The 25,975-nt window shown below is 45.2% G+C and overlaps 1 long non-coding RNA gene across 1 annotated transcript in view; it reads left to right on the top strand.

Annotated features, from left to right (window-relative positions):
- The window catches only part of LOC140399573 (uncharacterized), a 489,788-nt gene that overhangs the window by 432,598 nt on the left and 31,215 nt on the right, over positions 1-25,975 (top strand). The window contains exon 2 of the long non-coding RNA XR_011937728.1: positions 23,375-23,424. This is a non-coding gene — a long non-coding RNA (uncharacterized lncRNA). The remainder of the gene's footprint in view (positions 1-23,374; positions 23,425-25,975) is intronic.

The following is a 25,975-nucleotide window of genomic DNA, read 5'->3' as shown; positions in this document are numbered from 1 at the left end:
TCGTTACCACGGCAGTAAAAAAGAAACACCTCACACCCATTAATCCCAGTTACCTACCCCCTCTCTCCACGTGTATCAGTCCTGGGAAGCGGTTTGTGGAACAGTTTAATTAGCAGACAATTGCTCCATTCTTGTCACTGTTTATTCGTCCTTTTTGTTATAAATGAACAGTTTGAATGCTTTATGTGGTGCCTGTAACTCATTGGAGCATTCCTGGGCCAAATATTTCAACAGGTTTGTAAGAATTATTTGATAATTCACATACGTCGCTACTCCGGGTCGAGGGAGACTGGAATTGATGGAACGCTCGCCCAGGGCTTCATATCAAGACCCTGGGGATAAAATATGGGAATGTTGGCCAGAAACTACATATGGTGACCCGGCATTCATAAGGATATTCAGCCACGGGAGCAGAGCAAACTTTGCCACACACGGTCCACCTGAATCCATTAAAGTACCTGGTCCTTCGTGGACGAGATTACATATTGAATTCACAGGCGCATTCCTGGGAAGAATATTCCTGATACTAGTGGATGCCCACTCCAAGTAGTTGGATATTCAGGAGGTGTGGGCTACAGCCGCACCTGCCACCACACACACTCTGCTTGGTATGTTTGCGATCCACGGCCTTCCAGACAATGGTGTCTGACAATGAATCTACGTTCACCGGGGAGGAATTTCAGAACATTATAAAATAAACCACATCCATCACATTCAAACAGCCCTCCAGGAGCCGCCGTCGGGCGGATTAGCAGGAGAGCAGTTCAGAAGTTCAGTCTGTTGTGAGGAAGAAACCCAGCTAATCCAACTTGGCTAACTTCCTTCTTTGGTACAACACTACCCGCCTCCCCCTGCTTACAACCACTGGAGTTAGGTCGGCAGAGCGATTTATTTGTCACCAATACCAGAGTCATTCAGAACTCGTTTTCGCCACCTTGGCGGGGAAGCTGGAGACCACCCAATAGAAGCAGCAGAACTCGGTAAAAGGAAACAAAGAACAAAGAACAAAGAACAAAGAAATGTACAGCACAGGAACAGGCCCTTCGGCCCTCCAAGCCCGTGCCGACCATACTGCCCGACTAAACTACAATCTTCTACACTTCCTGGGTCCGTATCCTTCCATTCCCATCCTATTCATATATTTGTCAAGATGCCCCTTAAATGTCCCTATCGTCCCTGCTTCCACTACCTCCTCCGGTAGCGAGTTCCAGGCACCCACTACCCTCTGCGTAAAAAACTTGCCTCGTACATCTACTCTAAACCTTGCCCCTCTCACCTTAAACCTATGCCCCCTAGTAATTGACCCCTCTACCCTGGGGAAAAGCCTCTGACTATCCACTCTGTCTATGCCCCTCATAATTTTGTATACCTCTATCAGGTCGCCCCTCAACCTCCTTCGTTCCAGTGAGAACAAACCGAGTTTATTCAATCGCTCCTCATAGCTTATGCCCTCCATACCAGGCAACATTCTGGTAAATCTCTTCTGCACCCTCTCTAAAGCCTCCACATCCTTCTGGTAGTGTGGCGACCAGAATTGAACACTATACTCCAAGTGTGGCCTAACTAAGGTTCTATACAGCTGCAACATGACTTGCCAATTCTTATACTCAATGCCCCGGCCAATGAAGGCAAGCATGCCGTCTGCCTTCTTGACTACCTTCTCCACCTGTGTTGCCCCTTTCAATGACCTGTGGACCTGTACTCCTAGATCTCTTTGACTTTCAATACTCTTGAGGGTTCTACCATTCACTGTATATTCCCTACCTGCATTAGCCCTTCCAAAATGCATTACCTCACATTTGTCCGGATTAAACTCCATCTGCCATCTCTCCGCCCAAGTCTCCAGACAATCTAATTACTGCTGTATCCTCAGACAGTCCTCATCGCTATCCGCAATTCCACCGACCTTTGTGTCGTCTGCAAACTTACTAATCAGACCAGTTACATTTTCCTCCAAATTATTTATATATACTACAAACAGCAAAGGTCCCAACACTGATCCCTGTGGAACACCACTGGTCACAGCCCTCCAATTGGAAAAGCATCTCTCCATTGCTACCCTCTGCCTTCTATGGCCTAGCCAGTTCTGTATCCAGCTTGCCAGTTCACCCCTGATCCCGTGTGACTTCACCTTTTGTATTAGTCTACCATGAGGGACCTTGTCAAAGGCCTTACTGAAGTCCATATAGACAACATCTACTGCCCTACCTGAATCAATCATCTTAGTGACCTCCTCGAAAAACTCTATCAAGTTAGTGAGACACGACCTCCCCTTCACAAAACCGTGCTGCCTCTCACTAATACGTCAATTTGCTTCCAAATGGGAGTAGATCCTGTCTCGAAGAATTCTCTCCAGTAATTTCCCTACCACTGAAGTAAGGCTCACCGGCCTGTAGTTCCCGGGATTATCCTTGCTACCCTTCTTAAACAGAGGAACAACATTGGCTATTCTCCAGTCCTCCGGGACATCCCCTGAAGACAGCGAGGATCCAAATATTTCTGTCAAGGCCTCAGCAATTTCCTCTCCAGCCTCCTTCAGTATTCTGGGCTGGATCCCATCAGGCCCTGGGGACTTATCTACCTTAATATTTTTTAAGACACCCAACACCTCGTCTTTTTGGATCACAATGTCACCCAGGCTATCTACACCCCCTTCTCCAGACTCAACATCTACCAATTCCTTCTCTTTGGTGAATACTGATGCAAAGTATTCATTTAGTACCTCGCCCATTTCCTCTGGCTCCGCACATAGATTCCCTTGCCTATCCTTCAGTGGGCCAACCCTTTCCCTGGCTACCCTCTTGCTTTTTATGTACGTGTAAAAAGCCTTGGGATTTTCCTTAACCCTATTTGCCAATGACTTTTCATGACCCCTTCTAGCCCTCCTGACTCCTTGCTTAAGTTCCTTCCTACTTTCCTTATATGCCACACAGGCTTCGTCTGAAACACGTCACGTAAAGTTGTCAACCTGGTCTTTCCTTCAGGCCCACATTGGTTACCCGGCAGAATTGTGGTGAAGACTGGTCCAGTCTCATACATGTTGGAATTGCAAAGCAGACGAGTGAGGAAGTACTTGGACCATTTAAAGAGGTGAGAGGTCACACAGCCAATGTTTGAACAGTTGGAACCAGTTGGTATTACCACTGTCCCCGTTGCAGAGCCGGAAAAGAGGGAACTGGGGAGTTCCATGGAGGACCCGCCGATGACCCCGATGGAGCTGGAGAGATGGTAATCCACGAACTGCTGACAATGAAACTGTGCCATTGGTGGAGGATCCGGGTGGTGGACTGAGGCGATACACCATGCCTCCGAAGTTCCTGGGAGATCCATCCTCTGAAAGGCTGTTCTAAATTGCCTCTTTTTCATGTCTCAAGCTTTTCTGAGATAGTTAATGCAAAATGACTCATGTTTTATGTATGTTACTGAGGGACATTAATGGGTAGGAATGTAATAGCGCTGCTCTTTTCAGGGGTGACCCCTTGCGATCCACGTGACCAGCTCGAGGCCTCTCATGTGTGAGCTTGGACTGCGACCAATGGGGAAAACGTGGGGAACCTGGAGCAGGGAGCCTGACACTGTGGACCCGTGAGTCCCAGAGTAAAAAGCTGCTTCAGGTACCTCTGTGCCTGTAATTAGTTCCCCCATCCTTGTTCTCAATACACCCGAGTTGTTCTACAGGAAGTGTCCGCAGTGTTGCCTCAAACCACCAGTTTCAGGTTCACCGCTACTGAGACGGGCTTTTCAATTCCGGATACTGAGAAGGTCAATGAAGTTGTGATTGAAACGGCCACTGACAGCTCCATCCTCACCTCTGGTGTGAGGCTCCAGGTCGATTTGGAGGAGGGGATGCAGCACTGTGACCATCGCCATGTTGAATCAGAGTCACCTCAATCCTGCTCCTTCATTAGGTGTAGGATTGAGTTTGATTCGATCCATGAGCTCACAGAACCACGGAAACAGACATTGCACATTAATGCCCTTCGGCCCATCGAGCCTGCCATGACGCATGGAAAATAACTGGCCGACAGATCTAACCCATTTACTAGTACCAGGCCGAAAGCCTTGAATTTTATGACGTACCAAGTGCTCATGAAGGTACTTTTTAAAAAAATTTGGAGTAACCAATTCATTGTTTTTTCAATTAAGGGGCATTTTGGCGTGGCTAATCCACCTACTTTGCACACCTTTGGGTTGTGGGGGCGAAACCCCCGCAAACACAGGGAGAATGTGCAAACTCCACTTGGACAGTGACCCAGAGCCGAGATCGAACCTGGGACCTTGGCGCCATGAGGCAGCAGTGCTAACCATTGCGCCACCGTGCTGGCCTTTCAAGGTACGCTTTGAAGGATGTGAGGCAACTCGCCTCTACCACCCTCCCAGGCAGTGCGTTCCAGACCATCACCACCCTCTGGTAAAAAAGGGTTTTTCCTCAAATCCCTCCTATCACTACTGCCCCTTACCTTGAACTGTCTCCCCTCAAAACTTACGATTCAACTAATGGGCACAGCTACTACCTATCCAACCTGTTTATGCCGCCCATAATCTTGCACACCTCGCTCAGGTCGCTGACAGAGATCCTCGTTTATATATTTGTAATATGTCGATCGACGGGCGACTACCAGATGGATTAATCATTGAACGATTTATTTAATGTCAGCAATATAGAGAGTGAATGAGATAAAAGCTACCAGGATACAAGACTCCAAGTTCACAACTGGCGGGAAACCCGGGCTCCAGCCCCACGATTCACACGCTGCAATCCCAATAGCCGATCGAGTCTCATGACCCTCCCTGACCCATTAATTTACCATTTAACATCCACAAATAACAAAGGAACTACTTACAAAAATGTAAATCACATGTCTCTCAAAAGAGTCTCTCATAAAATCAGTCGTTCAGAGGACCGTAATCCCCTAAACGCGGCACAAATCATTGGCGAGTGCTTCGGAAGTAGAGCTGACTCGTATTAGGCCCTCAACGAGCTGAATATCGATAGGTGACGATGTTTCCATTCAGGGAGTTTTCTCACTCCGCCCCGAAACTATACTGGGTTTGTCCTCGGGGTAACTTGCAGCAGCATTACTTTCATCCACATCCATCTCACTGCCAGACAAGTCTACAAGGGGCAGATAGTTCCTGTAGCTCGGTGTGTGGTTCAATACTTCTTCAGTGGGCCAGGTGATTTTTTTAAAACATTCTCCCTTAAACCTTTACCTTCTCTGACACTTGGCCTTTTTTGGACACGACAGTTCCCAAAAATCTATTTGGCCCAGCTCCGAAATTCATCGCATCAACCAAATCACCCTGCACAAATGTTCTTTCAACTTCCTTTAAACCACTGGGTGTTTGCTGCTCATTATGCTGGGCCTCCACCCACCCGACAGATTTGAAAAGACCAGTACAAATGTGTTCTGATATCTGTCCATCAGCAGTTCGCCGGGTATTGCACCCGTGGCAGTGTGAGGTATAGTTTGATAGGTGAGTAAGGACCGGGTCGATCTGAGTCTCAAAGTGGCAGATGCCTGCATTTTCATGATCGCCTTGAACGTCTCTAATAGCAGGTCGATTGGAAGCAGGGTGGTAGAGAGCTGTCCAACCATGTTGGGTACCGTGGGTCCTCATGAATGATAATACTGAAGTCTTGTGCTCCAGAACTTGCTCCATCCCGAGACAAGCTGGTCCAGGACTGCTACAACACTGGCATCTACCCGGCAATGTGGAAAATTGCCCAGGTGCGTCGTGAGAACAAGAAACAAAACAGATCCAAACCAGCCACTTATCGTCCTATCAGTCTATTCTCCATCGTCAGCAAAGTGATGGCATGGTGCTATCAAGCGCCAGTCACTCAGCAATAACCTGCTCACGGACGCTCAGTTGGCGTTCCGACAGGTTCACTCAGCTGCTGACCTCATTACAGCCTTGGTTCAAACCTGGACAAAAGTTCTGAATTGCAGAGGTGAGGCGTGAGTGACTGCCCTTGACATCAACGCAGCATTTGACCGAGTAAGGCATCAAAGAGCCCTAGCTAAACTGGAGACAATGGGAATCAGTGGACGACTCTCCTCTGGTTGGAGTCATACCTGGCACAAAGGAAGATGGTTGTGGTGATTGGAGGTCAATCATCTCAGCACAAGATCATCACTGGAGGAGTTCCTCAGGGTAGTCTCCCAGGCCTAACCATCTTCAGCTGCTTCATTAATGACCTGCCTTCCATCATGAGATCAGAAGTGGAGATATTTGCGAATGACTGTATAATGATCAGCACCATTCGCAACTCCTCAGATAATGAAGCAGTCCGTGTCCAAATGCAGCAAGACCTGGAAAATATCCAGGCTTGGGCTGACAAGTGGCAAGTTATTCGCACCACACAAGTGTCAGGCAATGACGATCTCCTACAAGAATTTAATATCCCTTTGATATTAAATGGCATTACCATCGCTGAATCAACCATTATCAACATTCTGGGGGTTACCATTGATCAGAAATTGAATTGGACTAGCCACATTAATATTGTGGCTACCAGGGCAGGTCAAAAGCCAGGAATCCTACGGCGAGTAACTCACCTCCTGCCCCCAACCCTCCCCCTCCCCCAAAGCCAGTCTATCACCTACAAGTCACAAGTCAGGATTGTAATGGAATACTCTCCACTTGCCGGGATGAGTGCAGCTCCAACAACACTCAATAAACTCGACACCATCCAGGACAAAGCAGCCTCGCTTGATTGCTCCTCCTGCGTCTATTGCTGCGTCCGGGTATTTGAATGCCCATGCCTGTACGCCCGCACTTACGGGAGGTCACGCTGTGTATGTGCGGCACACCAGTCACTTAAGTCGCTGGCTGGAGAGAAAGTTCCAGATCATTTTTTCCTGAAGGAATCTGTTGAAGTCATTCCGTTTACTATAGGGCCCTGTTTAAATATACACTGTTAACTATAGGGAGCTGTTTAAATAGACATTGTTTACAGAATGACACGATTTAAATACTGTAGTGGACTTTTAAAATAGACTGTGTAAACGTTAGAGAGCTACTTAAGGCCCTGTTAACAGTTGGACCCGGTTCAAATAGACTCTATTTACTGTACAATACTGTTTAAATAGATTCTGTTTTCTTTAGGGCACGGTAAAAAAATCTATTCAGATCATCGAAATAGACGCTGCTTACTGTAATTTACTTATTTACAGGATTGTGTTTACCAGAAGACTCTGGTGAATTACAGTCGGATTTCTTCATGTCGGCCACGTTTTAAACGGAGTCCGTTAACAGTAGAGGACTGTTAAAATATACTCTGAATTCTATAGGTCATTCTTTAGACCGTTTAATCTGGGGCACTGTTGATGTCGACTATGTTAACAAAGGACATTATTTAAAAATACTTCTTTTACTGTGGGATAATGTTTAAAGAGGAACTGTCGACTGTAGGATACGGCTTCATTCTACTGTATTTGTCCTGTAGAGCACTGTTTAAATACATTCTATTCACCGTCGGGCGCTGCTAAGAAATCTGTTTGAGGGTTCTGTTTTTAAAAAATGATTGCTATGAGTAAAGTAATACTGTAGGGTATCGTTTCTGTAGTTAGAGTTTACTGTATGTTACTGTTTCCATAGATGTTGTTTACAGTAGTTATGGTATACATAAACACTGTTTATTGTCGTGCTATGTTTACATACAATCGTTTTCCATTGGGCCCTCCTTCAAGTAAATTTACTGCAGGTCATTATTTAATTACACTGTTTACTTTAGGGCAATGTTTCAATACACTCTTATGCCCGTAAGTCACTGTTTAAAAACAATCTGTATACTCCAGGGCCCTGTTCAAAGAGATTTCATTTACAGCAGGACACCATTTAAATAGATTGATCAGAAGAACATGGTAGCGTGCGTCAATGAATACTGACCGGTGGCCCTAACGTCTATTATCATGAAATGCTTCGAGCGGAAAGTCATGAGATGGATCAACGGCAACATCCCAGACGGTCTCGGTCTATTGCAGGTTGCCTACCGTGGCAACCGATCCATAGCAAATGCTATCTCTCTGGCCCTACAATCAACTCTTGAACATCTCGACAACAAGGACACCTACGTCGCACTGCTGTTCATAGACTACAGCTCTGTCTTCAACACCATTATCCCAAAAGACGAATAACCAAACTCTGCAACCTTGGACTTGACCCCTCCCTGTGCAGCTGGATCCTTGACTTCCTCACCAACTGACCGCAATATGTCAGTTTAAGTAACAACACCTTCTCCACAATAGTCCTCAACATCGGGGCCACACAAGCATGTGTGCTCAGTCCTCCACTGTACTCCCTGTACACACACGACTTGTTGCGAGATTCAATTCCAATTCAATCTATAACTTGGCTGATGGTGCGACTGTGGTTGGTCTTATCTCAAACAACTATGAATCAGAATACAGAAAGGAGATAGATCACTTGGTTACATGGTGTACTGAACACAATCTCTCTCTAAATGCTGGAAAGACCAAGGAACTGATTATCGACTTGAAGAAGCCGTCGGTTAATGATTTATATTATTATTGTTTACATTTATCAATATATATAAAGGAAAATAAAATAAAACGAAACTGATTTATATTTAAAAGATTTATATATATTGCAGACGGCTGCGATATGGATGAACGGACATCGCGCGACTCTCGCCAGGCAGGAATGTTCCCTTCCAGTTGGGGAACATGTCAGCAGTCAAGGGCATTCAGCCTCTGATCTTCGGGTAAGCGTTCTCCAAGTCGACCTTCAGGACGCGAGACAACGCAGAATCGCCGAGCACAACTTATAGTCCAGTTCCGCACATATAAGTACGGCCTCAACTGGGACCTTGGATTCATGTCGCATTACATTCACCCTCCCACCATCTGGCCTGGGCTTACCAAATCCTACCAACTGTCCTGGCTTGAGACAATTCGCACCTCTTTGACCTGGGACTACCCCTCACTATGGCTCTGTAAAGACTTAATTACCTGCAAATGCTCGCATTCAAAGTATCGTCTTGCATCTTTGACTTGGTCTATATATATATATGATTCTCGAATCCACCTCTTCATTCACCTGAGGGAAGAGCAGTGCTCCGATAGCTAGTGTTTGAAACAAACTTGTTGGACTTTAATCTGGTGTTTTAAGACTTACTACATAAAGTGAGTTTGAAGTCAGAGGAGATTACTTTAGCAATGGCTTAACATGAGGCTGTTAATTCCATTGCAGGAAGGATAATGGATAGAATGTGGTGCACACTCACTCTCCGGGAGATTGTCCGACTAAGATGTACGGGTTCGCTGGCCCCGGGTTCTCTGGGTTCTTGTGTCATTGATGCGCCCGATCCTAGATCATCAACTTAAATCACTCACTTGGCAGCTGTTTTTAAAAGTTGGGATTGGCCCTTGAATACTGGTCGCGGGAATTGCTTTGTGGATTTCCTTTTTCCGGACCTCCTCTTGCCGTCGAGTGTTCCCGAAAAACCGTGATCCTAGTTAATGTATTTAAACGTTGCGAAAAAGTTAACAAAGTCTATTTAAACAGTCACCTACAGTAAATTGAATCTAGGTAATCATGCCCTAAAGTAATCAGTCTGTGTAAACAGTGCCCTGCAGCACACAGTCTGTTTAAAAAGTCAACTGCCGCAAATTGAATCTATTTAAACAAAGCCCTGCAGTAAATTGGGTCCAATTACACAGCTCGATAAAGAAAACCGAGTCTATTTAAACAGCCTCCCTGCAGGAAACAGATCATAAACACCACTCCCGACAGTCGTGTATTTAAACAATAAACTAAACTTTACAGTGCTCTGCAGTAAACAACGTCGACATAAACGGATGCCTAAAATAAACAGCCTAATTAAGCAGTGCACTATAGGAATCGGACTGTATTCAAAAAGAGCTGTAGAGCAACCAGTGTTTATATGTAAACCGTGCACCGCATTAAAACAGTCGATGTTAACACTGTCCTACATTAAAGAGTCGATGTAAACTGTGCACTACAGTAAACAGTCAATGTAAACAGTTCCCAACAGCAATTAGAGTCGATGTAAACAGTGTCAAAACAGTAAACAAGCGATGTAAATCGTGTCCTACTGTAAATAGTTTATGTAAACAGTGCACTACAATAAACAGATGCTATGTAAAACAGTGTGTATTGTCACGTGTACTGAGGTGCAATGAAAAGTATATTTCTGCACAGTCTATGTTGAAAGTGCCCGACAGTAAACAGTGTTTATCTAAACCGTACACTATTGTAAACAGAGTCTATGTAAACAGAGCCCAACAGTAAACAGTGTTTATCTAAAGAGTACACTATTGTAAACATAGTCTATTTAAACAGAGCCTGACAGTAAACTGTGTTTACCTAAACAGTACACGATTGTAAAAAAAGTCTATGTAAACAGAGCCCGACAGTAAACAGTGTTTATCTAAACAGTACACTATTGTAAACAGAGTCGATGCAAACAGAGCCCGACAATAAACAGTGTTTACCAAAACAATACACGATTGTAAAAAGAGTCTATATAAACAGTGTCGTACAGAAAACAGTCTATATCAACTGGACATTGCTGTAAACAGGGTCTTTGTAAACAGTTCTCTAGAGTAAACAGTATTAAACCTTACACCACTATAAACAGTCTATAAAAACAGTGCCCGGCAGTAAATTTGAAAGGGAGTTGAGGAAAAACTACTCCCAAAGGGTTGTTAAACTGTGGAATTTTTTACCCCAGAGTGAGGTGGATGCTGGGACAGTGAGTTACTTTAAAAAGGAGTTAGACAGATTTTTAATTGGTAAAGGATTGAAGGGTTATAGAGAACGGGCGGGGCGGTGGAGTTGAGGTCAGGATGGGATCAGCCATGATCACATTAAGGGTGTTAGGCTCGGGGGGTTAAATTGCCTACTCCCGCTTCTAGGTCATGTGTTCTAGGGAGGAGATGCCCTGGCTGATTTCGCCATCCAGCTCTTGGCCTGGAGCACTGGAGGTAGAACATGAGGAACATATCAGCCATGATATGATGGCGGAGCAGACTCGACGGGCTGAATGGCCGAATTCTGCTCCAATATATCTGATGAACTTATATATCGACCACAGATAACTTGATGTATTTATCTGAGAGGAATCCTCAGTCTCCCCTTATTCTGCATATCTTAATTGTCAAAGAGATCGGCTGATATTAAAATGATTTGTTCCGATCGAAGGGCAGTTTGTTAATCATTGACATATTTTCTTAGGATGCATTCCCCTAACTGCAAAAGAGTAAGCCGACATTTCACATTCACACAACATTACTGCTGATTGTTTATGATCACTAACAGCCTGAATGTTAGATTTACTTTTATACAGACAGGAAACGCCGTGCATCTGACGGATGCTGACATTGCCATTCAATTTAATCCGGATAATTTGTGCTCCTGGGGCATCTGACTTTCCTGATTGGGTTGACTACATACAATTTAACCAGATTTGTTGATATTTTGTGTTTGCCGTATTGGGAAATGTACACGGACTATGAGATTATGAGAATTGTGTACTGTGATTCGGTATTTGTGGTGAGGAGACATCCATGTATATATACGCAGCTATGTTGCATTGCGATTGAACTAATGAACTTCCCAGGAATATTGCAATGTGATGGTTTATGGGTTGATTAATGCAGTGAAAATAAAATTCGCAGTGAAATATTCAGATAGCCACGTTGCAAGGGAGCAACAAACCGAACATGAGCATGGAAATGCCCACACAGCCAGGTGTTTCCTGTTCCTTCAGACAACAGCAAAACATACAGTGACAGTTCTGAGCCTCTGCACACTGCGAGCTGTTTTTCTCATACTGGGCGTGTGGGCGTCTTTCTTGATTGCAAGCAATGCCTTGCCAGAAAGCAAATTCCTTCTTGTTAGCAGTGAACGCATTGCCTCCCGCCCGCTAAAGTTCAACAAGTGTAAAATTCCATATTTCGTTATTAACATTCAATGTAGCCATATGTTCTGATCTTGCTGGGAGTCACTACCTGATCATATTTCCTTATAATATTTTGCAAGCCATATCACCTATATATGGTATGTCGTTCTGCAACACTGCTCGCAGCTGGAGATCATAAAGTCTTCAGCTCAGTAATCAGCTCATAAATCTGTGTTTGTAAAATAAAAAGATCCCTTCATTGCTGTTTACATACAGAACGAAATTGACAGTGAGAGCTCAGACTTCAGTGCCGCATTTGGTAAAGACTTAAAACAAGGAGGCCCCTTTGCTACTCTCGGGAAAACCCATTCTCCAGTTTCTCCACAATTGTAACTGATATGTTCCAGTTTCTTTTAAATAACGTCAGTCACATCCTGACCGCTTTCTTTTTGCCAATGGTATTTACTTAGCTAAAAGGAAAATTCATGTTGTGAATGCTGCAAATTTGAAATATGAACTGACAATGCTGCAAATACGGGTAAGGCCAAACGCCATTCACAGAAAGGCAAACGGATTATATGATCAGCCACGTGACTTTTTATTAGAACATGAAAATTGATGTTCTCGCAATTTGCATTCTCACAGAGACATTGAAAGGGGAATTGACGCAATAGGTTAAAAGGACTGAAGAGAACCTCTTAGAATCCGGACAGTACAAAATGAGGCTATTTGGCCCATCGAAGCTCATGTGAGCCTTCGAAAGAGCTCCCCACCTAGATCCACTGCCGAGCTCAATCCCTGATCCCATAACCGGTATATGGACACTAATGGACAATTTAGAATGGTCGATCCACCTCACCTGCACATCTTTGCATTGTGGAGGAAACCAGGAAACCCGGAGGAAACCCAAGAGGAAAGTCCTTCTTGTTAACAGTGAACACATTGCACTCCCTCCCGCTACAGTTCAACAATTCCATATTTCGTTATTACGATTCAATGTATCAGCATGTTCTGATCTCGCTGAGAGCCTCACTGCCTGATCATGTTTCCTTATAATATCATGGGGAGAACGTGAAAACTCTACACAGACAAGGCTGGAAGTGTCCCTCGAGCTCTGGGGCCGCAGTGCTTACTACTGGGGCCGCGGTGCTTACCACTCTGCCACCGAGCCGCTTTCAGGTGATCAGCAGCAGTGACTAAATAAAGAGCAGTTTTAACTTATCTGATCAAAAATGAGGTCATTAAATTCCGGATTTCGTTGCGCTTCATGGAGTCCGAGGCGGAGGAGAGAGAAAGATCAGTGGTGGTGCAGGACAGAAAGTTGGATTGTGAACTGACTGGGAGCTCAGTCTCACACCCGGAGATAACAGAGCGTCTCAGCAAACAATGTGATGATTTGTTTAACATTCCGCATCGTGCATATAAATAAATTAGCAGTTACAAATAGTGGACGATTTTATTTTGGATGGCGGGTTTACGGAACTGACAGGTCAGAGAGAGAACGTGAAAGCGCAGCTGCTGCACATCCGCCACTTCAAACAAATGTGTCCTTGAATGATAAGAGCGTGTTCTTCATGCGGCAACAATGGCGCAGATCTCGAGGAGGGAAGGTTGTGCGCCAAATTCTAAAAGTAGGGAAGCGGTGAGTATATGTCTGGTAGCATTGCATAGAATATAGCCACAGAATATAGCATAGAATATATCTTCCACAGACCCCAAGAGGCCAACAGCAAACCCAAGCAGACTACCAATGAACCGGAACAGCAGACCGATGCGGCAGCCGAAGAGGAAAGAGTCGAATTGGGCCCCTCCGGAAGGCCGCTGCCTTAGACTCGACATGGATGCTCAAGCCGTCAGGAGTCGCGTCAATGCCAGATTCACCAGTCGCATTCACAAGACAGCCCCGCCCGTCACCCAAGCACAACGCAATGCCATCCGCGCTCTCAAGACCAACCGCAGCATCGTCATCAAACCAGCAGACAAAGGGGGGCCACTGTCGTACTGAACAGAACGGACTACTGCAAAGAAGTATACCGACAACTGAACAACCAAGAACACTACAGACAGTTACCCGCAGATCCGACCAAGGAACACATCCGCCAACTTAACAGACTGATCAAGACCTTGGATCCAGATCTTCAGAGCACCCTACGTGCTCTCATTCCACGTACTCCCCGCATTGGAGATCTCTACTGCCTCCCGAAAATACATAAGGCCAACACACCAGGCCGCGCTATCGTTTCAGGCAATGGGACCTTGTGTGAGAACCACCCTGGCGACATCGAGGGCATCTTGAAAGCCATCGTACAAGGTACGCCCAGCTTCTGTCGCGACACGACGGACTTCCTACAGAAACTCAGCACCCATGGACCAGTTGAACCAGGAACATTCCTCGTCACAATGGACGTCTCGGCACTCTACACCAGCATCTCCCATGACGACGGCATTGCTGCAACAGCCTCAGTACTCAACACCGATAACTGCCAATCTCCAGACGCAATTCTGCAACTCATCCGCTTCATTCTGGATCACAACGTCTTCACCTTCGACAACAAGTTCTTCATCCAGACGCGCGGAACAGCCAAATTCGCACCCCAATACGCCAATATCTTCATGCACAAGTTTGAACAGGACCTACTCACCGCACAGGACCTTCAACCGATGTTATACACCAGATACATCGATGACATTTTTTTCCTTTGGACCCACGGCGAAGAATCACTGAAACGACTACACAATGACATTAATAAGTTCCATCCAACCATCAGACTCACCATGGACTACTCTCCAAAATCAGTTGCATTCTTGGACACACTCGTCTCCATCAAGGACGGTCACCTCAGCACTTTGCTTTACCGCAAACCCACGGATAACCTCATGATGCTCCACTTCTCCAGCTTCCACCCTAAACACATTAAAGAAGCCATCCCCTATGGACAAGCGCTCCGTATACACAGGATCTGCTCAGACGAGGAGGAGCGTAACAGCCAACTACAGACATTGAAAGATGCCCTCGTGCGAACGGGATATGGCACTCGACTCATCGATCGACAGTTCCAACGCGCCACAGCGAAAAACCGGACCGACCTCCTCAGAAGACAAACATGGGACACAACCGACAGAATACCCTTCGCCGTCCAGTACTTCCCCGCAGCGGAGAAACTCCGTTATCTTCATCACAGCCTTCAACACGTCATTGATGACGATGAACATCTTGCCAAGGTCATCTCCACACCCCCACTACTTGCCTTCAAACAACCGCGCAACCTCAAACGAACCATTGTTTGCAGCAAACTACCCAGTCTTCAGAACAGTGACCACGATACCAACGTTGTCTCCCTCATACGCTGCAGGAAAGGATGTCCCGAAGCATGGTACATTGGCGAGACCATGCAGACGCTGCGACAACGAATGAACGGACATCGCGCAACAATCACCAGGCAGGAATGTTCCCTTCCAGTCGGGGAACACTTCAGCAGTCAAGTGCATTCAGCCTCTGGTAAGCGTTCTCCAAGGCGGCCTTCAGGATGCGCGACAACGCAGAATCGCCGAGCAGAAACTTATAGCCAAGTTCCGCACACATGAGTGCGGCCTGAACCGGGACGTGGGATTCATGTCGCATTACATTCATCCCCCACCATCTGGCCTGCGAAATCCTACCAACTGTCCTGGCTTGATGCAATTCACACCTCTTTAACCTGGGGTTACCCCATCTCTGGAAAGATTTAATCACCTGCTCATGGTCGCATTCCAAGCATTGTTTGGCATCTTTGAATTTGTCTATATATGTGTTTCTGGAACATACCTCTTCATTCACCTGAGGAAGGAGCAGCGCTCCGAAAGCTAGTGACATCGAAACAAACCTGTTGGACTTTAACCTGGTGTTGTAAGACTTCTTACTGTGCTCACCCCAGTCCAACGCCGGCATCTCCACAGCATAGAATATAGCGGCAGATGCAAATAATGAGGCCTGAAAATGGAGGCTTTTGATTTGTATTTTACGGAGAATGAAAATATTACCACGGTGAAGACAGGGATGCGAATGAGAGAGATTACAGCTCTATGCTGTGGAAATTAAGCATTGGATGTGCGACACTCCTGGTGGAAGAGAATACACAATGGAGAAAAATGGAATTCACAGCAGAAGTACCGTTGTGGACGGTGTGATTGTCAGTAAGGAAGTGAGAGAAACTAATAATTTGGTAGTTAGGAAAAGCCTGCTCCCAGGAGCAGAATTATTCAAAGTAACTGTGATCAGTTTACTAAAAGTACAGAGTTGTTGACAGGGATATTAACTGGCATTTCCCTCCGCCTCGATATTTGTCCCCATGCTCCCAGCTCTACCCCTCGCTGAGGCACATATTCTGTAAGCATTGTTACACCAGATATATTCCCTTCCATCACAATGACAGATCCTCCGGATCAATACGTTCTGTCCTCAGTTACCGAGAACATTCGCTCGCCTTTCTGTGTGGAAATCTTGGGTCATCACAGATGATCTCGGAAATTTTCGTTTTGGGAGATCGCTGTATCAATTAACTGTCCCTCCCAATCTAACAGCAATAACTAAATTGAACACCAAAACGTTAGCAAAATTAATTCGCTGTACTCTCCTACATTCGTATCACCACAAAAATAATCAAATACGAACAGAACGTTAAGTCTCCGATGAACAAGTGGAATGAGGTTGTGCTCCGTTGGCATTCAGGTTGCTATGGAACTGTCCTCTGTTAGAGAGGGAGATGGAGCATGAACTAGGAAAACAAATGATATGTTGGCCTTCATTGCAAAAGGATTTGCGTTCAGAAGTAGGAATGTGTACTTCAGTAATACAAGGCCTTGGTGAGACCAGAGCTGGGGTATGAGGTGGAAATTTGCAGGAAGTATATACTTTCCGTAGCGGGAGTGCAGCGGAGGTTCACTGGGCTGATAATACGGTTGGCGGGACTCTTTTCTGAGGAGAGATCGGTTCGACTGGGCTTGTACTCACTACAGTTTGGAAGGATGAAAGGAGATCGGGTTGCAAGGTATACAATTCTAACAGGGCTGGGCAGACTGGATGCAAGGAGGATGTTTTCCCTGGTTGGCGAATCATTCTCTGGATACGGGATTGACAATTTAGGACTGAGATGAGGAAAGATTTCTTTACTCAAACGGTATTGAACCCATTGAATTCGCTGCCACAAAAAGCTGTGGGGGCAAAGGAAACGGAATGTACAAAAGCAGTTGGTATTTATTTTACATTTTACTGGAATCGAGGGTTATGGGGGAATGCAGGAATATGATATTGACATCGAGGATCAGGCCTGATCATACTGAATGGAGTAGCGGGCTCAAAGGGCCGAATAGCCTATCCGTGCTCCTAACTTCTATGTTTCTCCGTATCTCATTGCCTTCATTGAAAAGGGAGTGAACTCTTTAAACTACACCTCTACAAACTCACTGTGACAGTCTCTGTTGTCGTGGTGTTTTCACTAATGGTCCAGATTTGGAATTCGGCAGCATATTAATCTAGGACAAAGGTTCGGCACAACGCCGTTGGCCGAAGGGTCTGTTCTGTGCTGTATTTTCTATGTTCTATGTTCGAGTTACCGAATTATATCACAATCAGGCGCGTGAATTCTAGACAAAGAACATGACAATGTAAATACCGTCCTGAGTGTGCATATGGAATCCATTTTGAGAAACATTTAAACCAATAGGACGCAGAGAGGTAAGAATAACACAAGGCATTTCAGGTTGCAATTGATCAGGTAAGAGCGGCCAGTATAATTAACATTTTAATAATATGTGCTTACAACGCTTGCAGTTTGTAATTGACAGCAAACACTATACACCACACGTCAACGCATTTAATAAAATCAAATGTGGAGAGAGCTTTATAGGGGTGCAGTGGGTTAACCAATCCAATGTTGCCCTGTTTGGACATAAGGCGACCAATGTGTCTCTGAAATTACAAATATATATGTTCTTAACATACTTAGTTCCATGAACAAACATACATTCGAAGCAAATGCATGAATTATTCCCCTGATTTGATTCAAAACCTTGTACAGAATGATATGGAATATCTTTCAAAACATGTGACTACATTTGAAGGCTCGCATTGATGTCTGGAATACTCAATGCAGTGCGTTCCGCAGTTGGGAGAAACATGACGGTTAATCTAATTATTCTCTTGCGGGAATTTCCTCGGGCAGACAGGGTGTAGGGGATAGAACCACAGAAAAGGTACAGCACAGAAGGAGGCCATTTGACCCGTCTTGCTCATGCCGGCCCGATGAGACCCAGGTTTCCTATCTAATATGGACGATAAGGGAATAGATGGGCTTTAGAGTGGTTTCACAGATCGGCGCAACATCGAGGGCCGATGGGCCTGTACTGTGCTGTAATGTTATATGGTCTATGCTCTATGTTCTAATCCCACCTTCCTACATCTGGCCCATAGCCCTACAGCGTAAAGCAATTAAGGTGCAGAAAGCGGTACATTGAAGAAAGTTTGAACGCCTCTTCCTCCACTACCTACGCGGGCAGGTAATTCCTGACACCTACTATCCTCTGCTTAAAGCAAATCTGCCTCATGTCCCCTCTGCACATTCTGCCACTTGTCCTGAATCTATGCCCATTGGTACAGAATTCTCCATCAAGGGAAACAATGTTATTCTAGCTACACTATCTCTTCTCCTCATAATTGTGCACACTTCAATAAAGTCAACGCTCAACCTTCTTTGTTCCAGGGAAAGGAACCCTAACCTATCCAATCTCTCCACGTAACTGCATTGATCTAGCCCTGGCAACATTTTTATAAATGTCCTCTGCGCTCGCTCCAGTACAATTACACCCTTCCTATAACGTGGTGCCCAGAACTGTACACAATGCTGCAATTGTATTCTCACCAGTGTCGTTTACAATTATATCCTTATTTTTTATTAATTCTATATCCTTGCCAATGAAGGAAAGTATTCCATATCTATCTATTTAAATAGCATGGGACTGGGGGAAATGTATTGAGGTGGATAGAATACTGGTTGGCAGAGACGAAACAAAGAGAAGGGATTAATGGAACCTTCTGTATTGGTAGTTAGTAACCAGTCGGGTACTACATGGATCGGTGCTGGGACCCCAGCTATTCACAAGAAATATTAATAATTTGGATGAGGGAACAAAATGCCTCATCTCAAAGTTTGCAGATGATACCAAATTAGGTGGGAGGATGAATTGTGACGAGGATGCAGGGATCCTACAGCACAATCTGGACAGGTTGGGCGAGTGGGCAAACCAATGGCAGATTAAATATAATTTGGCTAAGTGTGAGGTTATTCATTTTGGAAACAAAAACAGGAAGGCAGATTACTACCTGAATGGTTGTAATTTGGGAGAGGGAAGTGCGTAGTGGGACTTGGGTGTCCTTGCGCACCATTCGTTGAAGGTAAACATGCAGGTGCAGCAGGCGATAAAGAAGACGTATATTGACCTTCATTGCAGGAGGTTTCGAGTATAGAAGCAGGATGTGTTGCTGTAATTGTACAGGGCCTTGGTGAGGCCACACTTGGAGTGTTGTGTGCAGTTTTGGTCACCTTCTCTGAGGAAGGATGTTCTTGCTCTCGGGGGAGTGCAGCGAAGGTTTACCAGACTGATTCCAGGGATGGCGGGACTGCCATATGAGGAGAGATTGACTGTGTTGGGATTGTTCTTGTTGGAGTTCATAAGAATGAGGGGGGGGGGGGAGAATCTCATATAGACTTATAAAATTCGAACAGGACTAGACAGGGTAGATGCACGGAATATGTTAGCAATGATAGGTTTGTCCAGAACCGGGGTCACAGTCTGAGGATTCAGGGTAAACCAGTTCGGACAGAGATAAGGAGTCACTTCTTCACACAAAGAGTGGTGAGCCTGTGGAAATCATTACCACAGGAAGTAGTTGATGCTAAAGCTGTGAATATATTGAAGAGGCAGCTGGATATAGCACTTGGGGAGAATAGGATCAAAGGCTATGGGGAGAAAGCAGGATGAGGCTATTGAGTTGGATGATCAGCCATGATCGTGATGAATGGCGGAGCAGGCTCGAAGGGCCAAAAGGCATCCTCCCGCTCCTATCTTCTATGTATCTATGTATGTATCTATATGCCTTCTTTGGAACATTGCCTACTTGGACTGCTACCTTTAGGGACCTGTGCACTTGTACACAAAGATTTCTCACTTTATCAACAATTCTCAATATATTTCCATTTATTATGTACTCTCTATAACTGTTTGGCCTACCTTAATGCATGATCTCACACTTCTGTGCGAAAATCCATCTGTCACGTTACAGCTCACCCCACCATCCATCTCTATCGTTTACACTATCCCCTATTCGGCAAATCTTTGTGTCGTCCGAAAATGTCCCAATCACGTTCACGTCCAAATCGTTAGAATATAACACAAACAGTAAGCGCCCCGGAACCGTGCCCTTGGATTATCACTTGAAACAGCTTTCCATTCGAAAGGGCAACGCTCGGCCATATTTTCTGTCACTAAGCCAACATTTTATTCCGTTTTCCACATTACTCTGTATCCTATGGGCTTCTTTGTTGCCCTACCTGCCATACGAGGCCTTGCCAAACGCCTTGCTAAAATTCATGGGTACCAAATGCACCACACCAGATTCGACAATTCCTCTTGCAACTGCCTCGAAGATTTCTATCAAATTTTTCAGGCACCGATTTCCTTTCCAAAATCCATGCTTATCTTTCTTGACTAGTCCAGGCCTTTCTATGTGAAAGTTACTCCTCGCTCTCAGGATTGATTCTACTAATTTGCCCACCGCCGACGCAATACTAAGTGGTCTGGAATAGTTTGGCATTTCCTTTGATCCCTTTATAACAATTGAAATACATTTTAATTTCTCCAGTCCTCCTGTACCTCCCTTCGTCTGGTGAAGATTGCAAAATCATCCTCAGAGCATCTAATAGTACTTAATCTCTCTTTATGATTATCACATCCAATATGTCACAGTGCTTCTCCTGTACTGATATATTTGCATCACACATTTCTATTGTAAATATGGAGACAGCATGTAATTTAAACCCGTATCCACAGTTTCTGCATCCAGAAGTTCTAGATTTGGCAGAAACAATCTTTGGAGGGAAAATTAAAATGACAGCAGGTGCAGTATTCCAAAGTGATGGGGGCGGAGGGGGTGGGGCGGGCTGGAAGGGCCGGATTGTTCTTGTATGGTTAGGGTGTGTGAAGATTGAGATGGGGGGGGGGGATGTTTACCATACCATGTTGATGTCATTGTCTATGTTATGTTTATCAGCAAATTCACATACCTTAATAAAAATATGTTTTAAAAACCAATCTTTGGAGGGGACATTTATACTTTCTACATTTAGGATCACCCTGTTCTAATGCTTCCCACTGCTTTTCCACTTATTTATCCTCTGGCAGTGCTGTCTAATCCACCTCTGCCAAGTCCCTTCTCATTTCTGCAACAGCTGCCTTCCGCAAGTTCAACATTTTTACTCCTGCTTTATATCTGTTGTTTTCCATCGTAGTACGAAACCTATTTGAATTGTGATCAGTATGCCAGATATGGTCGTCAATTGTCATTTCACCCACTTGACCTTCTTTTTTCCCGAGACTAGGTCTACTATTGCATCTGTCTTTGGTTTGTCACGAATAGGTTGAAAAAAATCCCTGGACATACTACATTAATCTTTCTCCCTCAGTGCCCCTTATATTGTTGGAATCCCAGTTGACATTAGGAGAGTCAAGGTTTCCTCTAATTATTGCCTTCGTGTTCTTATAGGCAGAGAACTGCCTACATATTTACTCTTGTATCTACATTTCACTATTTGGGGGGTCCGTAGTATATTCCCAGTAGTATTTCTGTCCCTTTTTATTCTCAGCCCAACACATAAAACCTCGATTGTTGCTGTTGCTGTGTTTTTTGAAAATATTTTCATTCCGATGAGGACGACAGAACAACATAACAACATACAAACAATCAGTCAGTCACAACACAAACAAAATACTATTCTCCTCATTTGACATTTATTCCTTAATTTCCATTAAACACTTCCCCTCTTCCCTCCCCTTACCCACTGGCAACAAACAGATCTGTAAAAACAGAGAAGAACAGCTTCCATCTCGTGCAGAACCCCCCACCTGAGCCACAAAGGGCTAACTTTAGTTTCTCAAGTTTAAGGAATTACGCAATATCCCTCAACCATGTCGATATTTTTGGCGGATCTTCTGACTTCCCTTCCAATACAATTAGCCTCTGGGCGATCAATGTGGCAAAGGCCACCACATCGGCCCTGTCCTCATCTATTAGTCCCGGTACTTCCGACACCCCAGAAATTGCCTCATGTGGTCCCAGTAATATTTCCACCTCCACAACTTTTGTTCGTGTTTTAAATAGCGAGAGCCGGAAGCCCAATAATCGTGGACGTGACCAGAAGCTGTGGACGTGGTTCACTGGTCCTCCTTTACACTCTCACATTTATCTTCTTCCTCTGTGAAGGATCTGCTCGTTCGTCCCTGTGTCATATCGCCCCTGTGTACATCCTTGAATTGTATCAAGCCCATTCGAGCACGTGAAGATGTCGCATTGACCCTGTGTATAACCTCACTCCACAGTCCTCATTCCAACGCCACGTCCAACTCTCCCTTCCACTTTTCTTTCATCTCTTCAATCGCTGCTTTCTTTCTGTCCATCAGCCACCTGTAAATGTTAGTAATTCTCCCATCACCAACTCAGCTGGGAGGAGCAATTTATCCAGCAGCTTGTTCTCTGGTTGGCAACGAAAGAGGACAACTCCTTTTTCACCAAGTTTCATCATTGAAGATAATTAAACTTCACCTCCCTCGGCATTTTATGTTTCTCCCTCAATTCTTCAAATCTACTTTCCAACAACAAGTCTGTAACCTGTCTCAGCCCAGCTTTATGCCACTGTTTAAATATTGTATCCAGTCTTGCCGCCGGGGTGAATCGGGGATTTCCATAAATAGGGGCTCGCACCGTCAAGTTTACCAAAGCAAAATGGCGTCTCCGCTTGCTCCAGATGTTGAAGGAAGATGCCAGCACCGGGCTTTGTGTAAACTTCCCCGGGGGAAATGGGAGTGGGGCCGCAGCGAAAGTCTGCAAACTAGCCCCCTTACACGATGCTTACTCCACCTGTACCCATTCCGCTTCTTCCTCTCCCCACCATTGTCGAATCTTCTCCAAATTCACCGCCCAATAATAATACAAAAGATTGGGAAGCACCAACCCTCCCACCCACCCATTCTTTTTAAATGTGTGCTGGTCCTTTTGAAGAGAAATCCAAAATCTCCTTCCATTTACTGATGGAGAAGTGATCTGCCGCATTTTCTATCTGTTTAGAGCAGGGTGTCTGTGTGAGGGTAAGTGTGTTACTGTGTGTGTGGACTTTTCTCTATCTGTCTATCTGCCAGTCGCCCTGGTCCAAGATTCTATTTCTCTCTCCACAGATGCTGCCTGACGTGCTCAGTATTTACCGCATTGGTACAAGAGCGAGGAGGTAAGGCTGAATTTATACAAGACACTAGTTAGACCTCAGCTGGAATATTGTGGACAGTTCTGGGCGCCACACTATAGGAAGGATGTGAACACACTGGAGCGAGTGCAGAGGAGGTTCACAAGAATGGTTCAGGGATGAGAAACTTCAGTGATGAGGATAGATTGGAGGTTGGGTCTGTTCTCCATGGAGAGAAATGTCCAAGTGGAGATTAGATAGAGGTGATCAAATTCTTGGGGTGCCGGACAGAGTAGACAGGGAGAAACTGTTCCCACTATTAAGAAGCTCAAGAACGAGATGGCACAGAATTAAAATGAATTGGAAAAGAAGCAAATATTTGTGAGAAAATGGAAACAGTATAGTGTAGAGAGAGCCATGCTCGGTATCACACCCCGTGCTGTACCTGTCCTGGGAATGTTTGAGAGGAAAAATGCAGAGGGAGCTTTACTCTGTATCTAACCCCGTGCTGTACCTGTCCTGGGAGTGTTTGATGGGTCAGTGTAGAGGGAGCTTTACTCTGTATCTAACCCCGTGCTGTACCTGTCCTGGGAGTGTTTGTTGGGGACAGTGTAGAGGGAGCTTTACTCTGTATCTAACCCCGTGCTGTACCTGTCCTGGGAGTGTTTGATGGGGACAGTGTAGAGGGAGCTTTACTCTGTATCTAACCCGGTGCTGCACCAGTCCTGGGAGTGTTTGATTGGGACAGTGTAGAGCGAGCTTTACTCTGTATCTTACCCCGTGCTGTACCTGTCCTGGGAGTGTTTGATGGGGACCGTGTAGAGCGAGCTTTACACTGCATCTAACCCCGTGCTGTACCTGTCCTAGGAGTGTTTGATGGGTACAGTGTAGAGGGAGCATTACTCTGTATCTAACCCCGTGCTGTACCTGTCCTGGAAGTGTTTGATGGGGACATTGTAGAGGGAGCTTTACTCTGTATCTAACCCCGTGCTGTACCTGTGCTGGGAGTGTTTGATGGGCACAGTGAAGAGAGAGCCTTGCTCGATATCTAATACCGTGTTGTACCTGTCCTGGGAGTGTTTGATGGGCACAGTGTAGAGAGAGCCTTGCTCGATATCTAATACCGTGATGTACCTGTCCTGGGAGTGTTTGCCAGGCACAGTGTAGAGGAATCTTTGTCTAACCCCATGATGTACCTTTGCTGGTCGTGTTTGACGGAGTTTCAAAATCTCAAATAAATGTCTTCTATTAGTTTCTCCATACCTCTGTTTCTGCTTCTCTCTCTGTCTGTCTGGGAATATTGTCAGAACAAAATCCACGATCAGCAGTCAGCCATTTTAAGTTACTTAATGGTGGCCATTTTAGGTGAGCACAGCACAGTCATTTCTGACATTTGTACACGTTGGTACAACAAAATCCTGATGGAAAGAGTCTGATTTAAACAGTGATTTGTTGGGGAATGTGGATGTAGAAAGGGAGCTGGCTGTCCTTGTACACCAGTCACTGAAAGTGGAGAGGGGGGTGCAGCAAGCAGTTAAGAAGACCAATGATATGTTGGCCTTCATTGAAAGAGGGATTTGAGTTCAGAAGTGGAGATGTCTTACTGCAGTTACACAAGGCCTTGGTGAGACCACACCTGGAGTATTGCGTACAGTTTCGGTCTCCCTGACTAAGAATGGATATAGTTGCCAGAGAGGGAGTGCAGCGGAGGGTCAATCGGCTGATAGGGATGTTGCCGGACTGTCCTACAAGGAGAGATTGGTTTGACTGTGGCACAGTGGTTAGCACTGCTGCCTCACCGTGCCAGTGACCCGGGATAAATTCCGGCCTTGTGTGACTGATTACGTGGAGTTGGCAGTTTCTCCCCGTGTGTGCGTGGGTTTCCTCCGGGTGCTCCGGTTTCCTTCCACAGTCCAAAGATGTGCAGGCTAGGTGGAATGGTCCTGCTAAATTACCCCTTAGTGTCCAAGAAAGATTGTTTAGATTAGGTTAAGGAGCTATTGGGATAGGGCGGGTGACTGAGCTTACATAGAATGCTGTGTCAGAGGGTTGGTGTAGATTCGATGGGCAGAATGGCCTCCTTCTGCATTGTAGGGATTCTATGATTGTGCCTGTATTCACTAGGGCCTAGAAGGATGTGAGGAGATGTTGGCCGTGCTAAATTGCCCCTTTGTGGCCCAAAGGTTAGGTGGTGTTACTGGGGTTATTTGGATAGGGTGGAGGCATGGGCCTGGGTAGGGTGCTCTCTCCGAGGGCCAGTGCAGACTCGATGGGCCAAATGGGCTACTCCTGCAATGTATATTCTATGATTCTGTGAGCTCTGATTATTACATTCCAACAGCGCTGTGCAGAGTATACACAGAGATGGAGATTCTGAATATTGAATTAATGTATTCTGTTATTTTCCCCATCTTCTCTGTCTCTGCACCTCTCTATCTCTCTCTCTGGGAATCTGTCTAAACAAATCCACGATCAGCAGTCTGCCATTTTAAGTTACTGAACGGTGGCCATTTTATGTGAGCACAACACTGAGACAATTCGGACAGTTGTCCAAGTTAGTGTCAAACAAAAACTGAAGGAAAGAGTCAAATTTAAA

This window comes from Scyliorhinus torazame, chromosome 23 (genome assembly GCF_047496885.1).
Source record: "Scyliorhinus torazame isolate Kashiwa2021f chromosome 23, sScyTor2.1, whole genome shotgun sequence".
NCBI classification, from domain to species: Eukaryota; Metazoa; Chordata; class Chondrichthyes; order Carcharhiniformes; family Scyliorhinidae; genus Scyliorhinus; species Scyliorhinus torazame.
This window is presented reverse-complemented; position numbering and strand designations above follow the sequence as displayed.